Source organism: Pholcus phalangioides, unplaced genomic scaffold, assembly GCF_987345545.1.
Source record: "Pholcus phalangioides strain wild (caught in Gottingen) unplaced genomic scaffold, Ppha-v1.0 ptg000032l_1, whole genome shotgun sequence".
Lineage (NCBI taxonomy): Eukaryota > Metazoa > Arthropoda > Arachnida > Araneae > Pholcidae > Pholcus > Pholcus phalangioides.
The window spans coordinates 10,484,947-10,503,759 of NW_028301622.1; positions in this window are offsets into that span (position 1 = coordinate 10,484,947).

Genomic DNA, 18,813 nt, shown 5'->3' on the forward strand with positions numbered 1-18,813 from the left:
CGCGGCGAGGGGGCTTGAGTGCACCGATGAAGACTTCGAGCTATGCCGGCAGTGGTTAAGAGCCACTTCAAGGGTTTCCCAAGCCGGACAGGTCGGAGTGGAGGTGCCAGACCGAGTAGACAAAACTGCAAACACAAATCCGCGGCAATGCGGTCACGAGAATTCGACTTTCTTTCAGCGAGAGAAATGTCTGGAGAAACTTTCGCAGCGCCATCTGTTGAACAGAATCGATCGCGCGAACGAAATCGGGCCCCCCCCCCGAGTCGAAAACGCTGGATTCTACCAGCTCGTACCTGATATGACTTTGACGTATCAAGAGTAGCAAAGAGCTCTTTTGGGAGAATACCGACCGATGCGACAACTATCGATCGACGTTATCGAAAAGAATTTCCCATCACCCGTGGACATAGTTTGTTTTTTTTTATTTACTCTCTCTCCCAAGATTCGTCACTACCATCGTTGCTGAGGAGAACCCGTGTTCGTGTGGCGATGTTTTTGAGAAAATTGCAGTCGGCTTACATCAATCGTAAGGAGACATTTTTCCCTGCTTTCGCGACTGGCGAATAAATATTTCGTACGAGCAGTTCGAAAATACATATTCACCCTCCAACTCTCTTTTCAAAAACTTCTATACCAACGTGCTTGCTGTTTTTCTCTGCGCGAGTTCTTTCGGAACGAGATTTGTGCGCACGGAAGGCGAGCAGAACATTCCTTAACTTGCCATTAGGGGAGGGGGATACCCGTCGTACTTTTTTTTCCACGAAAAAATTCGCCATTTCCAGGAAAACGTTTCAAAATTTTCCACGAAGTGACTGGAATATTCCACGAAATAATTGGAATATTTGCGTACGGAACGCGCGCGCGAGCAGAACATTCCTCAGCTCTTCATTAGGGGATGGGGATACCCGTCGTAGTGTTTTTCTTTTTTTTTCCACGAAAAAATTCGCCATTTCCAAGAAAACGTTTCAAAATTTTCCACGAAATCACTGGATTATTCCACGAAATAATTGGAATATTTTCCTCGACGCTAGGGTATATAAGGAATGCGAGAGGCTCACTCTTCCTCGGCTTTCGCCTTTCTGTCTCTCTGCGTGTTTTTCTCGGATATACGGAATCGCGGGCCGGCTCTTTTAATTTGTGTGCATCGTTATTTGTACGCCTCGTATTAACGTGTCGTGATGTATCTCTTCGGTTTTTTCGTGGCATTCGTATCTTGCTTCTGGTGGTTCTGGAAGCGGAACTCTGCTCCGGCTGTTGTTCCGAAGACGAACCGCCGCCGTCAGTCGGAGGGGCGTAGGTTGTTACCTCTCGTCTCGAATGGATCTGCTGAACTCGACCTGTCACTCGTGCCGTCGCTCACCTATTCGGATTTTCTCGCCGATCTTCTGGTAGGGGCGCACGTTCCAGGGAGGGTTAGCGATGTCTACCGTTACGATGTCGAGGACCGTATCGAGCCTTCACCCGAACTTGCACTGGTGCCTTGGCCTGCTTTTTCGACCTCTGACTATTTCGTTTTCGAACGAACGCTCGCGATCGAAAATGCAGTCCTCAGCATCGACGAGAACCGGGTGAAGGGCGAGGAAAGGGATCGTCGTGCGGTCGAGCCTTCTCTTGCTTTGGTACCGTGGCCTCTCCCTTCATCTGCTGATCGATCGCTCAACTCAACGTTCGTGATCGAGAAGACAGATGTTATGAACGCTACTTTCGTGGTGGAGAGAACGGCTAAGGACAAGAAGAAGGGCGACGAACGGAAAATGCTCTCGCGCAAGCCTCGTCCGGTTAACGGTGCACGCTCGAAAATCCCCACCCCAGCGGGTAGGAGGCCCGAGCGCCCGGTAGCCAAGAGGGTCGAGAGCAAGTCTCGTAAATGTCCTCCCCGCCAGCAGCCTCGGAAGAAAACTTACATCGAGTCTTTCGAGGACGTGAACGCCAAGTCCGCGTTGCTGGCCAGGCTGGATGCCGAGGGTAGCGGAAAAGACGTCGCTGAAGAGATCTCGGACGGATCCTACCTCGAATACTACGCTGATTTGTTGGCAAGAGTCAGAGCCTCTAGGACTGACTAAGTGAAGCGCGGTCGATCGTACGCGTCGTGCAGATAACTGACTGCCTGCCCGGCTTTAAGACCTAGCCGGGATCATAGGGGGAAGAGAGAGGTGGGTTGTCGGGCCTCCCTTCCCCCGTTTTCCTCCTCTAGTCTACGCCTTGTCGCGGCGATGGGGGCTTGAGTGCACCGATGAAGACTTCGAGCTATGCCGGCAGTGGTTAAGAGCCACTTCAAGGGTTTCCCAAGCCGGACAGGTTGGAGTGGAGGTGCCAGACCGAGTAGACAAAACTGCAAACACAAATCCGCGGCAATGCGGTCACGAGAATTCGACTTTCTTTCAGCGAGAGAAATGTCTGGAGAAACTTTCGCAGCGCCATCTGTTGAACAGAATCGATCGCGCGAACGAAATCGGCCCCCCCCCCCCGAGTCGAAAACGCTGGATTCTACCAGCTCGTACCTGATATGACTTTGACGTATCAAGAGTAGCAAAGAGCTCTTTTGGGAGAATACCGACCGATGCGACAACTATCGATCGACGTTATCGAAAAGAATTTCCCATCACCCGTGGACATAGTTTGTTTTTTTTTATTTACTCTCTCTCCCAAGATTCGTCACTACCATCGTTGCTGAGGAGAACCCGTGTTCGTCTGGCGATGTTTACGCTCATGTCGTTATGCCCGCGTTTCAAACGTGTTTGGGGTTTGCGGTGCATTGTGGGATAGATTTACGTCACCATCGCTAAAGGTTGATTTTTCTCACATCGTTACTAGCGATATTCGTTATCGACATCGCTACGTAAAACGTTAACTAACGAGAACCGCAGACCACTCGTTATGTTCGCGTTACGGAAATAAACATGGCCGCTCGCGCGTACATTTTTCGATGAAGGTGAGAGCAACGGAGACAAATTAGTTAGAATTGGAAATTATTCATTCATTATTAATGCCGCTGTGGTGGTCGAGTGGTTATAGTGACGGACTCGCGATGCGAGGATCCGGGTTCGAACCCCACAGTGGTGGTCGGCTGAAGTTGGTTTTCTGTGGTTCCCAACTTCAAGGCGCAAATGCGAGCCGATCTCCCCGTTGAAAAGTCTCGCCACAGAGAGCAACAGTCCTACAACGATAAATCATTCAATCATAACACTTCACTCATAGTTAGAAAAACTAGTGGCAGATGGGCAGCACTACACATAACAAGCATTACAGAGAAACAACAAAAAACTTCACGTCAGGTTTCACTACACGTACACGCACATTCTGATTCGTTGGGGGTTCCGCGGGGTGCATGTGGGGTGTAGTAGTAGTAGGTAGGGCCTCCTAAAAATGGCTCGGGGATCCATGATGTTCTTAAGTCAGCCACCTCGTTGGGCAATTTGCCTGTTGTGGCGTTGTATTTGTATTGTATTGTATTGTATTGTAATTTATCAAATTGTTCATTATAATGAATAATAATTCTCTGAATTACGTTACTTAATTTAGTAACATGATTTAGAGACAGCATTATCGTTTAAAATGTTATCTGTACACATACTGATTGGAAAAAATTATTCATAGTGGTAAATCGTTATAAATTATACTCGGTAAAAAGATAAATTACTCTACAAAACGTTTTTTTTTTTTTTTAAATCTTGCATGGAAATGCCTTTATTCTAATCTTAAACTCATCTCAATATAAGAATAGTATTTAACTGGTAAATCTCTCTATCGCTATGTTTTCAAGACATTTTAAAATTCGCTCAATATTTTTTTTTACACCTCGTTCAAAATCGACGTCAATATATATTTAAACGTCTCCAGATTTTCCCATTCTTAATTCGTTTAATAACATTGATATTTTGTAATATCAATTAAGTATTGCTACTTTCTGTGCAGTACACAGAAGTGTAATGCAGTAAACACCATTACACACACACACTATACTCTGCGCACACTCTAAGTACACTATAAAAAAATCAAAGTAAATTTTATTAAATCAACAAATAAATTTTTTCTAATCCTTGAATGCATTTTCTGATCGGAGTATAAAAAAGATGTCAACAACAGTGTAAATTTGGTGGCACTTCATTTTCCATTTGTGACACAAGGAAACCAATTGTCTAATTGATGATGTAAATAAAAGGTTACTTGTTCTTGATTTTGACTTAATATCAAGACGGTAGATAAATGTGTTAAAAACATGGTAATATATGATGATGATATTTTTGATAGTCGTTTTGCAAATTCACATAGCGTCATTGAACTTCAATAGAAAATCATTTTTTTAAACGTAATAATTTAGAAAATTTCCCCGCGCGCCAGTATCATGTGCGTGCATAGCCTACCTTTTTCTCAAATATTTGATGAAAGTAAAAATAATCCGGATGAATTAAAAAAAAAATGTTGCTTAGAAAATTAGGGACAACCAACCGCACGAGTAAATAAAATAATAATAACGCACGTGCTGCAGCACTCGTTGATAGTGATGATGATTATCAGCAGCGGAAAAAATTATCCGATTGGTCCATCCCTTTCGGAGCTAACGCAACTCTCGGACCAGGGAGTTTTTCGTAAAATAGATAACGACATACCGCGGGTTGCTGAGAAAAATCAAGTTTTTGACGCTGGTCGCTGAGATTTGCGTTATGAGGCTCGTTGAGAATTTGCGTTAAGGGCGTGACGTCACTAACGACCTCGTTGTATAACGACGTGAGCGTAATAGACCCCCAGGTCTCTTGTTATTTTTGAGAAAATTGCAGTCGGCTTACATCAATCGTAAGGAGACATTTTTCCCTGTTTCGCGACTGGCGAATAAATATTTCGTACGAGCAGTTCGAAAATACATATTCACCCTCCAACTCCCTTTTCAAAAACTTCTATACCAACGTGCTTCCTGTTTTTCTCTGCGCGAGTTCTTTCCGAACGAGATTTGTGCGCACGGAAGGCGAGCAGAACATTCCTTAACTTGCCATTAGGGGAGGGGGATACCCGTCGTACTTTTTTTTCCACGAAAAAATTCGCCATTTCCAGGAAAACGTTTCAAAATTTTCCACGAAGTGACTGGAATATTCCACGAAATAATTGGAATATTTGCGTACGGAACGCGCGCGCGAGCAGAACATTCCTCAGCTCTTCATTAGGGGATGGGGATACCCGTCGTAGTGTTTTTCTTTTTTTTTCCACGAAAAAATTCGCCATTTCCAAGAAAACGTTTCAAAATTTTCCACGAAATCACTGGATTATTCCACGAAATAATTGGAATATTTTCCTCGACGCTAGGGTATATAAGGAATGCGAGAGGCTCACTCTTCCTCGGCTTTCGCCTTTCTGTCTCTCTGCGTGTTTTTCTCGGATATACGGAATCGCGGGCCGGCTCTTTTAATTTGTGTGCATCGTTATTTGTACGCCTCGTATTAACGTGTCGTGATGTATCTCTTCGGTTTTTTCGTGGCATTCGTATCTTGCTTCTGGTGGTTCTGGAAGCGGAACTCTGCTCCGGCTGTTGTTCCGAAGACGAACCGCCGCCGTCAGTCGGAGGGGCGTAGGTTGTTACCTCTCGTCTCGAATGGATCTGCTGAACTCGACCTGTCACTCGTGCCGTCGCTCACCTATTCGGATTTTCTCGCCGATCTTCTGGTAGGGGCGCACGTTCCAGGGAGGGTTAGCGATGTCTACCGTTACGATGTCGAGGACCGTATCGAGCCTTCACCCGAACTTGCACTGGTGCCTTGGCCTGCTTTTTCGACCTCTGACTATTTCGTTTTCGAACGAACGCTCGCGATCGAAAATGCAGTCCTCAGCATCGACGAGAACCGGGTGAAGGGCGAGGAACGGGATCGTCGTGCGGTCGAGCCTTCTCTTGCTTTGGTACCGTGGCCTCTCCCTTCATCTGCTGATCGATCGCTCAACTCAACGTTCGTGATCGAGAAGACAGATGTTATGAACGCTACTTTCGTGGTGGAGAGAACGGCTAAGGACAAGAAGAAGGGCGACGAACGGAAAATGCTCTCGCGCAAGCCTCGTCCGGTTAACGGTGCACGCTCGAAAATCCCCTCCCCAGCGGGTAGGAGGCCCGAGCGCCCGGTAGCCAAGAGGGTCGAGAGCAAGTCTCGTAAATGTCCTCCCCGCCAGCAGCCTCGGAAGAAAACTTACATCGAGTCTTTCGAGGACGTGAACGCCAAGTCCGCGTTGCTGGCCAGGCTCGATGCCGAGGGTAGCGGAAAAGACGTCGCTGAAGAGATCTCGGACGGATCCTACCTCGAATACTACGCTGATTTGTTGGCAAGAGTCAGAGCCTCTAGGACTGACTAAGTGAAGCGCGGTCGATCGTACGCGTCGTGCAGATAACTGACTGCCTGCCCGGCTTTAAGACCTAGCCGGGATCATAGGGGGAAGAGAGAGGTGGGTTGTCGGGCCTCCCTTCCCCCGTTTTCCTCCTCTAGTCTACGCCTTGTCGCGGCGAGGGGGCTTGAGTGCACCGATGAAGACTTCGAGCTATGCCGGCAGTGGTTAAGAGCCACTTCAAGGGTTTCCCAAGCCGGACAGGTCGGAGTGGAGGTGCCAGACCGAGTAGACAAAACTGCAAACACAAATCCGCGGCAATGCGGTCACGAGAATTCGACTTTCTTTCAGCGAGAGAAATGTCTGGAGAAACTTTCGCAGCGCCATCTGTTGAACAGAATCGATCGCGCGAACGAAATCGGGCCCCCCCCCCCCGAGTCGAAAACGCTGGATTCTACCAGCTCGTACCTGATATGACTTTGAAGTATCAAGAGTAGCAAAGAGCTCTTTTGGGAGAATACCGACCGATGCGACAACTATCGATCGACGTTATCGAAAAGAATTTCCCATCACCCGTGGACATAGTTTGTTTTTTTTTATTTACTCTCTCTCCCAAGATTCGTCACTACCATCGTTGCTGAGGAGAACCCGTGTTCGTGTGGCGATGTTTTTGAGAAAATTGCAGTCGGCTTACATCAATCGTAAGGAGACATTTTTCCCTGCTTTCGCGACTGGCGAATAAATATTTCGTACGAGCAGTTCGAAAATACATATTCACCCTCCAACTCCCTTTTCAAAAACTTCTATACCAACGTGCTTGCTGTTTTTCTCTGCGCGAGTTCTTTCCGAACGAGATTTGTGCGCACGGAAGGCGAGCAGAACATTCCTTAACTTGCCATTAGGGGAGGGGGATACCCGTCGTACTTTTTTTTCCACGAAAAAATTCGCCATTTCCAGGAAAACGTTTCAAAATTTTCCACGAAGTGACTGGAATATTCCACGAAATAATTGGAATATTTGCGTACGGAACGCGCGCGCGAGCAGAACATTCCTCAGCTCTCCATTAGGGGATGGGGATACCCGTCGTAGTGTTTTTCTTTTTTTTTCCACGAAAAAATTCGCCATTTCCAAGAAAACGTTTCAAAATTTTCCACGAAATCACTGGATTATTCCACGAAATAATTGGAATATTTTCCTCGACGCTAGGGTATATAAGGAATGCGAGAGGCTCACTCTTCCTCGGCTTTCGCCTTTCTGTCTCTCTGCGTGTTTTTCTCGGATATACGGAATCGCGGGCCGGCTCTTTTAATTTGTGTGCATCGTTATTTGTACGCCTCGTATTAACGTGTCGTGATGTATCTCTTCGGTTTTTTCGTGGCATTCGTATCTTGCTTCTGGTGGTTCTGGAAGCGGAACTCTGCTCCGGCTGTTGTTCCGAAGACGAACCGCCGCCGTCAGTCGGAGGGGCGTAGGTTGTTACCTCTCGTCTCGAATGGATCTGCTGAACTCGACCTGTCACTCGTGCCGTCGCTCACCTATTCGGATTTTCTCGCCGATCTTCTGGTAGGGGCGCACGTTCCAGGGAGGGTTAGCGATGTCTACCGTTACGATGTCGAGGACCGTATCGAGCCTTCACCCGAACTTGCACTGGTGCCTTGGCCTGCTTTTTCGACCTCTGACTATTTCGTTTTCGAACGAACGCTCGCGATCGAAAATGCAGTCCTCAGCATCGACGAGAACCGGGTGAAGGGCGAGGAACGGGATCGTCGTGCGATCGAGCCTTCTCTTCGAAGGGGGGGGGGGCGAACGAAATCGCCCCCCCCCCCCCCGAGTCGAAAACGCTGGTCGAGGGGGGTGTAGATCTACGCGTGCTCTTTTTGGCTATCTTATTGAATATACACTGAAGATCCAAAAAAACTGGAACACCTGCCTAATATCATGTAGGGCCCCCGCGAGCCCGCAGAAGTGCCGCAACACGACGTGGCATGGACTCGACTAATGTCTGAAGTAGTGCTGGAGATAATTGACACCATGAATCCTGCAGGGCTGTCCATACATCCGTAGGAGTAAGAGGGGGTGGAGATCTCTTCTGAACAGCACGTTGCAAGTTATCCCAGATATAGAGAGATATAGACGGCTTCTTTCTCAGCCAGAGATATCAAGGAAAAGTTATTTTCCGGATATTATGCCGAGGCGAGCTCGGAAAGAAAAGTCATCACGTCTCCGCCGGGACTCGAACCCAGGCCCTCTTGCATACTTTCCCGTTAAGAGTGCCTGGGTTCTCGGCGGAGACGTGATGACTTTTCTTTCCAAGCTTGCCTCGGCATAATATCCGGAAAATAACTGTTTCCTTGATATCCCAGATATGTTCAATAATGTTCATGTCTGGGGATTTTGGTGGCCAACGGAAGTGTCTAAAATCAGAAGAGTGTTCCTGGAGCTACTTTGTAGTAATTCTGGACGTGTGAGGTGTCGCATTGTCCTGCTGAAATTGTCCAAGTCCGTCGGAATGCACAATGGACATGAATGGGTGCAGGTGATCAGACAGGATGCTTACGTACCTCTCACCTGTCAGAGTCGTATCTAGACGTATCAGGGGTCCCATATCACGCCAACTGCACGCGCCCCATACCATCACAGAGCCTCCACCAGCTTGAACATTCCCCTGTTTACATTTAGTGTCCATGGATTCATGAGGTTGTCTCCATACCCGTCCATCAGCTCGAAGAAATTGGAACCGAGACTCGTCAGACCAGGCAACGTGTTTCCAGTCCTCAACAGTCCAATGTCGGTGTTGTCGGGCCCAGGCGAGGCATAAAGCTTGGTGTCGTGCAGTCATCAAGGGTACACGAGTGGGCCTTCGGCTCCGAAAGTCCATATCGATGATGTTTCGTTGAATGGTTCGCACGCTGACACTTGTTGATGGCCCAGCATTGAAATCTGCAGCAATTTGCGGAAGGGTTGCACGTCTGTCACGTTGAATGATTCTCGTCAGTCGTCGTTGGTCCCGTTCTTGCATGATCTTTTTCCGGCCGCAGCGATGTCGTAGATTTAATTTTTTACCGGATTCCCGATATTCACGGTACACTCGTGAAATGGACGTACGTGAAAATCCAAATTTCATCGCTACCTCGGAGATGCTATGTCCCATCTCTCGTGCGCCGACTATAACACCACGTTCAAACTCACTTAAATCTCGATAACCTGCCATTGTAGCAGCAGTAACCGATCCAACAACTATGCCAGACACTTGTTGCGTTATATAGGCGTTGCCGACCGCAGCGCCGTACTCCGATTGGTTCGATATCTCTTCATTTGCATACGCATGCCTGTACCAGTTTTTTTGGCTCTTTAGTTTATCTAGGTAACTCTTTTGCATGGCCCCCACATCCTGCAGTAGGACCCCAGACCAGAATTTTCACGGGCTCCTCTATAGTGAATTGATAGTGTGAAAAGCAATAACGCCCAGGGAGCTGTGTCAGCCCCACTCTTGGGAGGGGGCATGCTTTATTGGTCACATGCTGACCTAGTCCCTTGTTTTCGAGCATAATTTTTTTGTATTCTCACATGCTTTCACACTGTACACTCTCACGTACAGGGCCGCAACTAGATAATTTGTCACCCGGGGCAAGCCGGAATTTTGGCACCCTTTGCATGTAGAAACAATTAAAGGGTGAATTCGGCACCCGTTCTGGTTCAGCATCCGAGTCACCAGACCCGTCTGCTAGTTATGGCCCTGCTGACGTACACTCGCAAGTACATACTTTGGATCCCTCTTTTAGGCTTTCATACTCTCTAGGTCTTTCTTTCGATCGCTCACTTGGTCCCTGCTCTCTAGGTAGAGACGGATTTGTGGTTTTGTTACTTTTCTCGCATTTTTATCTCACTCATTCTGTAAATTTACAGCCAATTCGAACTTGCCCCCCCCCCGTTTCCCCTCTGTAAATACTCCTCTGCATATATTACGATGATTATGCAAAGTCGCTGTTCCTTTGATAAATTTCAATATATTTCATTTTTCCTGGTGATTATGCACAACATCCAAGGAGGGTCGTTGGAAAATTTTGTAAATAACATCAATCTCTGGAACAATGGGCCCGGTGCGGATCCAGGTGTGTGATCATCCCTGCCATACTCTGAATTATACGGGAAAATATGTCTTCGTAAAATACGGGATGACCAACGAACCTACACAATAAATGGAACCTCCCTATACATCATTACCCTGGTTCCGCGCCTATCCTGGGCTGGAGTTCAGTAAGCTTCCTGCTCGAGGGATTTTATGCATGGCCGTCTTGAGTCATAGGTCCCTGAACAAAGATGATGTTCTGGGGTCCCATGCTTAGCCGGAAGTAACAACTTACGATCTGATGTGATGATTTCGAAAGTAAGTTTATATGTATACTAGCTATAATACCCGGCGCTGCCCGGGATTTCTTCAATGAGGCTGTTTGGATCACGTGATATCTCCCTCTTTCTTTGAGGGACATGCAAACCGTGTTAACCAATATGGCGACTTCCTGCGCGACTTCATGAAATAAACAAATCTAGATTTAAAGAAACATAGAATATATTTTTTTTGCTTTTTTTAAGGAGCGCTAGGTATTTCGATCCCCCCTGAACTTATCCATCTGCCTGTTTCAGGTTTCAAAAATGCTTAATTGAAGCTGTGGAATTTCTTCGATCTACTTTACGGGCCCATAATTAATTTTAAAACATCCCAAAATCTATGAATTTATGCAGTTCAATATTAAAAGATAATACGGAGACATTAATTTTCATGCTTGAGAAGATATAAATAAAAAGTTGATATCAATGTTATTGCATGAATGTCCAACTCGAAAGTAGGTCCAGCTAATTACTTAATATTTAATCTCCCGGACTTCGTATACCTCTCATCGAACTCAATATTTCAGAAATCTAGAATTCAATACAATTTTTCAAATTATTGATGTGACAGAAAACTCAGCATTTTTTTCAGCATTTCTACAGTAAAATCGGCAATTTTGACACTGATTTCTATGAGGATCACCCTTTTCTTGACCCTCAAAGCGATGCTGATGATGATTATGACGTCTATTCAAAAAGCCTCGTTACTGGCAGGATTGAAAATGTATCAAACCATTATAAAGGCATAAATTATTATACATATGCATATACTAACAGAACTAAAGTGACAAACCGTTGTGAAGGCATACACTCGTCTGAAACGCATTGCTAGGGAACCACGGTAACCAAAGTAAACGTTCCGAAAGTGATTGTTGAGGCCCATAAACCATTGTTGCCTGACAGTTTTTTGCCCATTTGGGGCACTTGCCCTGCTCTGACGAAATTTTAAAGTAGCCTATCGTTCAAGTCGGGTCCCATTTGGTATATATGCAAAATTTGGCGACGATCGATCTAAAATTGTAGATTTGTATCTATATATATAAAATTGATTTTCTGTGTGTGTGTGTATGTTCTCTATACAAATCTACAATTTTAGATCGATCGTCGCCAAATTTTGCATATATACCAAATGGGACCCGACTTGAACGATAGGCTACTTTAAAATTTCGTCAGAGCAGGGCAAGTGCCCCAAATGGGCAAAAAACTGTCCGGCAACAATGGTTTTTGGGCCTCAACAATCACTTTCCGAACGTTTAGTTTGGTTACCGTGGTTCCCTAGCAATGCGTTTCAGACGTGTATATGCCTTTACAACGGTTTGTCACTTCTTTAATCCTGTTAGTATATGTATAATAGTTTATGCCTTTATAATGGTTTGCCACATTTTCAATATACTCTCAGTAATGAGGCTTTTTGAATAGACGTCATAATCATCATCAGCATCGCTTTGAGAGTCAGGAAAAGGGTGATCCTCATAGAAATCATTGCTAAAATTGTCGATTTTACTGTAGAAATGCGGAAATTAGTGGGATTTTCCGCCCCATCAATAATTTTAAAAATTGTATTGAATTCTCGATTTTTAAAACATTCAGTTCGCTTAGAAATATACGAAGCCCAGGAGATTAAATATGAAGTAATTAGCCAAACCTATACTTTTGATTTGGATATTCGAGCAATATCATTGATTTCATTTATATGTTCTCAAGTATGAAAATTAATGTCTCCATATTGTCTCTTTTGATATTTATTTGCATAAATTCATGTGGGTTAGGATATTTTAAAATTAGTTATGAGCCCGTGAAAAGTGCATCGAGAAAATTCCACAGCTTTAACTAAGGATTTTTGATTTTTGGAAGCTGGAACAGACAGATGGATAACTTGAAGTTCAGGGGGGGGGGATTGAAATACCTAGCGCCCCTTAAAAAAAAAAATTATATTCATTTCTACGTTTCTGTGTAAATCTATATTTGCTTATTTCATGAATCGCGCAGGTCGCCATATTGGTTAACTTGGACACGGTTGGTATGTCCCTCAAGAAAAAGAGAGGGAGATATCACGTGATCGAAAAAAGCCTCATTGAAGAAAACCCGGGCAGCGCCGGGTATTACAGCTAGTTCATTCTAAAAATGGCTGGAAAAAGGGTTTTGTACTTGTCTGTTTAGAGTTCATTTTTTCCACACGCATAGGAACTAGCTATAAGAAATAAAAGGGTGAAACACAAATTACACACACGCAATTCCCTTCAAGGGGAAATAATTATTTAAAGTCGCTGAAGCCTCCCATATGCCGGGCTCTCTTCATTTTTTTCTAGTTTTTCTTTTTCTCACTCAGATATTATCGACGAAATCGTTTTTTACTGTCATGATCCTACGACAATAATATATGTTAAACACAGCTAAACTATGGAGGGGGGGGGGGCAAAAATATAAATTCGGCCAATAATACGATCATTGTAGTGCTCTTAAATTATTTTTTTTTTATGTGACACCAGAGTAAAGACTATTTATGCATTGTAACATTTTAAATTTTGTACAACATATTATATTCACACAAAGGCCAATATAAGAAATTCCGAAAGTAAGAAAAATATGTACAAAGGAAAAGGAGGAACAATAGATGGCATACAGCACAAAAAAAGTACAATGGTGTCCCGAGTTGGGACTTTACATATAGTTTCATTGATTTCCCCCTCCCCTCAACGGCCCTCCTGACCCCCCCCCCCTAAATGACGTAACCCGATTCCCGGCCTAATTTACGTGGCAGCAAATGCGATCATTTTCATCAAACAAAAACCAAAGCTGCGAATCACGAACGAAAAGCAAGCGTAATGCAAGTACAACCGGTAAGGACTCATTTCCACAAACCAATGTGCAATTTTAAAATAAATTAATAATAATTAATTTTTTATGAGTATTATTTTGATTACTTATTCTCATTTACTACTTTTGTTTTAAATTGCCCATATGCATGACCCCACATCCTGATGCAGGGCCCCCCGAACCAGACTTTCACGGGAACTCCTTTATGATGAATTTATAGCGTGAAAAACAAAAAAAAAAAAGATTAAAATCACCCAGGGCTGGAGCCTTGTCAGCCCACCCCTTGTGGGGGCCATGCCCATACGTTTATGAGATTGAAGTCCAGGAAAATTTCTGGGATCGGATCACTTTGATTCTATATTTTTCGGGATTGGGAGAAAAACCCAGGAAACGTTAATCTTAGTTATGAAAGAGCTGGATCTCGAAAAATTAAAAAAAAAATCTCATTAAATCATTATCGTTTCAGAAAAGTTCAGGTGAACTCGTTTTAAGTCAAAAGCGTATACAGAATTTTTGTCAAGGAGGGGTGTATTCATCAACCTTTTTTTTCTTCCGAGTAGAGAGGGTCAATTTCTACTCAAAACAAAAACGCCTCAGAAAAGGAGGAAGGTTAAACCCCTTCCCCCTTTCGTATGCCAGTGTCCTGCGTACAACATTTCACATCAAAACATCGTACATCGAAACGTTCTGTGCAGGGCCGCAACTAAATGATTGGTCACCCAGGCCAAGCGTGCATTTTGACGCGCCCTTGTAATGTTCAAGGACAGCTTTCAGAATGAAATTTGTGCCCCCTCTGGTCCAGCGCCCGAGGCACAAGACCCACCTGCTCCCCCCCCCTAGTTGCGGCCCTGGTTCTGTGAATTCAGATTTTCACCAAACAACTAAACTTCTTCGATAGTGCAGAAAGGTTTATTTACAGGAGGCCGTATAATATTAATACGTGTCTGCTGAGGGACTTGGTCAGTGAGTGACAAAAAAAGTGACCTATTGAGTTTGCGAGCATGTGAGTGACCATCAGAGTGACCTTAGTGAGCAAACAGATCAGTGAGTAACCAAAAAAGAAAGACCTAGAGAGTTTGTGTGCATGTGAGTAACCAAAGGGGGAGTGATCTAGAGCAGCGGTTCTCAACATTTTTTTACTCGTGGAGCCCTTTCAACTAAAACATTCTATGGCGGAGCCCCGTAGGCCAATTTTTTAATTATTCATCGAAGTTACTGATTTATTTTTACTATTTAAAAATATTTATAATTATTTCTTTTTAATTTTACTTTTTTTTTTATTTTCCTCGAGCGGCCGCGGAGCCCCTGGAGAGGGAACAAGGAGCCCAAGGGCTCCGCGGAGCGGCGGTTGAGAACAGCTGAGCTAGAGTATGAAGAAGGAGGTTGGTGTGTGGCCAAAAGAGCGAATAATGAAGTGTGCAGCAGTGAGTAACAAAAAAAGAAAAACCTAGAGCAGCGGTTCTCAACCTTTTTTGATCGCGGAGCCAAACAGGCATCTTTTTTTAGCTTTATCAAAAATTTTCTGATTTATTTTAATTTTCTCAATTGGCCGTGGGGTCCCCGTGAAGAAGTGCACACGGAGTCCCGGTTGAGAACCGCTTACCTAGAGCGTGTCTGAGCATGGGAGTGATTGAAAAAGCGAGGGAGCTGGTCAGTGAGTTACCAAAAGGGGGACCTAAAGAGTGAGGAACGATGTTGCTGAGCAACCGAAAGAACGATTTAGAGCAGTGGTTTTCAACCTTTAGAATCTCGCCCGTTTGATTCTTTTTTTTGAGTGGAAGGCCCGGAAATAAACACGACTAATGGAAAATTTATAAAAAAAATAAAATTATAAATTACTCACGGCCCAGTTTGACTGATGACAGTGGCCGGTACCGGATCACGGTCCGTTGGTTGAGAAGCACTGATTTAGGATGTACAAGCGTGCGAGCGACCAAAACAGGGTGCAAGCAAGTGAATGATAAAAAGAGTGCCCTTGAGAGCAAAGAGCCAAGGCATTAAGTGACCAAATAAATTAACAAGAAAGTGCAAAGATTTGAGTGACCATAAGTGTGATTTAGAGATAGAGACATATTTACTTATTTACTATGAGCGGGGGAATGGATTAGCGGGCTGCAGCCTAATGTGGCGAATTTGAAGAATGTGAAATCAAGAAAATCAGACAAGAAAGGGCGGCAAAATTTACGCCACAGGCGACCAAACCATAAATCCGACAAGCGTTCAATCAGCGGCGTAGCTTTCAATTCATGGCCAGTCTGTAACTGGAGGGCTTGTCATTGCTTCTAGCAATTGGCACCGTCTATACTTCATAATGGCTTCCTAGTTGAAAACAAATTGAGTCAAAAAATTAGTTTAGCTTTTCTGCCTCCATATACAATGTCGACTTGACGAAGGATGAAGGACGTTTTACTATTTTCATGTAGTTTCTTGTGTCGGTACTACAGTGATTCTTATCAGTTTTCAGAATCGATAAAGCTTCCTCACGAGCATAATATATATTTATACTAGGGGGGCTCTGCCCCCCTTCCGCCTTTGGCGGCCAACCCCCCCCCCCCACTTCTCTCCCGGACATATCTTGTTTATTTCGTCCCACTTCATCAGCGTGCTATGGAAAAGGGGAAAGGGACGTGTGAAAGCACCAGCCTACTGAAGAAGCGAATTTTAATGAAAATAATGATAAAGCAACAAAAAACAAATGAGATTCATCAAGTATCCCCAGAAAACTTCCCCATGGGGGTCCCCAGATTAAATTCGCTGAATTTCAGTGGGGCCCCACACTGGATATATCTTGGGCTACCGATGTGTCGCAAATTTTACAATGTTAAACCACAAAAATCAATGAGATACATTCAGGGGCACCGAATTACAACCTGCCAACATTTCCATGAAGCCCTGACCTGCAAGCTTGTCGGACACCCCTCTGTGAGAATTTTTCATTTTTATCAATTTTACAACGAATAAAATCCAGGGCCCCACATCCAGTAGCGGGGACACAATACGAAGATTTTTAGTGGGGCCCCAGACTGGCTATATCTCAGGTTTCGGCTGTGGCAAATTCTACAACAGAAAAGAATGAGATTCATCCAGGGCCCCCAAAATCAAACCTTTAAACATGGGCCCCCCGACTTGGAAGCTTGTCGGTCATCCCCCGGAGCGAGTGCCATGAAAAATTTTCATTTGCATTCGTTTTACCAACGAATAAAATCCAGGGCCCCTAAAATGAAACCTGCAAACATAGGGCCCCCGACTTGGAAGCTTGTCGGTCATCCCCCGGAGCGAGTGCCATGAAAAATTTTCATTTGTATTCGTTTTACCAACGAATAAAATCCAGGGCCCCCAAAATGAAACCTGTAAACATGGGGCCCCCGACTTGGAAGCTTGTCGGTCACCCCCCGGAGCGAGTGCCATGAAAAATTTTCATTTGTATTCGTTTTACCAACGAATAAAATCCAGGGCCCCCAAAATGAAACCTGTAAACATGGGGCCCCCGACTTGGAAGCTTGTCGGTCACCCCCCGGAGCGAGTGCAATGAAAAATTTCCATTTGTATTCGTTTTACCAACGAATAAAATCCAGGGCCCCCAACCAATTACCCGGGACACCAATTCACATACTTTTGGTGGGGCCCCAGACTGGCTTTATCTCGGGCTTCGGCTGTTGCAAATTCTACAACAGAAAAGAATGAGATTCATCCAGGGCCCCCAAAATGAAACCTGTAAACATGGGGCCCCCGACTTGGAAGCTTGTCGGTCATCCCCCGGAGCGAGTGCAATGAAAAATTTCCATTTGTATTCGTTTTACCAACGAATAAAATCCAGGGCCCCCAACCAATTACCCGGGACACCAATTCGCATACTTTTGGTGGGGCCCCAGACTGGATATATCTTGGGCTTCGGCTGTTGCAAATTCTACAACAGAAAAGAATGAGATTCATCCGGGGCCCCCAAAATGAAACCTGTAAACATGGGGCCCCCGACTTGGAAGCTTGTCGGTCATCCCCCGGAGCGAGTGCAATGAAAAATTTCCATTTGTATTCGTTTTACCAACGAATAAAATCCAGGGCCCCCAACCAATTACCCGGGACACCAATTCACATACTTTTGGTGGGGCCCCAGACTGGCTTTATCTCGGGCTTCGGCTGTTGCAAATTCTACAACAGAAAAGAATGAGATTCATCCAGGGCCCCCAAAATGAAACCTGTAAACATGGGGCCCCCGACTTGGAAGCTTGTCGGTCATCCCCCGGAGCGAGTGCAATGAAAAATTTCCATTTGTATTCGTTTTACCAACGAATAAAATCCAGGGCCCCCAACCAATTACCCGGGACACCAATTCGCATACTTTTGGTGGGGCCCCAGACTGGATATATCTTGGGCTTCGGCTGTTGCAAATTCTACAACAGAAAAGAATGAGATTCATCCGGGGCCCCCAAAATGAAACCTGTAAACATGGGGCCCCCGACTTGGAAGCTTGTCGGTCATCCCCCGGAGCGAGTGCAATGAAAAATTTCCATTTGTATTCGTTTTACCAACGAATAAAATCCAGGGCCCCCAACCAATTACCCGGGACACCAATTCGCATACTTTTGGTGGGGCCCCAGACTGGATATATCTTTTGCTTCCGCTATCGAAATTTTTCAACGTTAAAGCAGCAAGAAAACAATGAGATCCATCAAGGGCCCCTGGAAATGAAAACTTTTTACTTATACGTGAAATCTTCCCCGGGTACCCCGACCCTGTGTTGGGAGCACTGCTGTTGTGCCCTGAAAAGCTGGTTTGGGGGCTCGAAATCTAAATTCCAGCCTAAGGGCTCTGCTGTAGGATGTAGGAGCCTCTTGGTACATGCACATAACATGGTCCCGATGGGTCAAATGGGTCCCGATATGTGAATATCGACCCAATATCGATATATGATATCATATCGATATATTAATATGAATGTACGATATATGAATGTGAATATCGATATATGAATCGAACCCACTTCCGTAACAGATTTCCGTCACTCAAAAATTTCACCCACTTCCGTCACTCGGTTGCTTAGCAACAGGCCCTTTTCGAGTTTGTTTGTGATTTTATATTATAGAATAGAGAATAGATATGTCGCTATCTCATTCTCTCACTTCAGAAAGAAATACCCGGCACGCACCTGTTCTGATGGGTGCAGCTCTGTCTAGGTCCTACTGAACAAATTGAGGCCTAGGATCTCTATTGTGGAATAGCCACTGAGCAAAGGGGAAAAAAAACACTTTTGATGTTCCGTCAGTCTTTGTTGTTGAAAATGAAGTAAAGCATGTCAACAGTCATGAA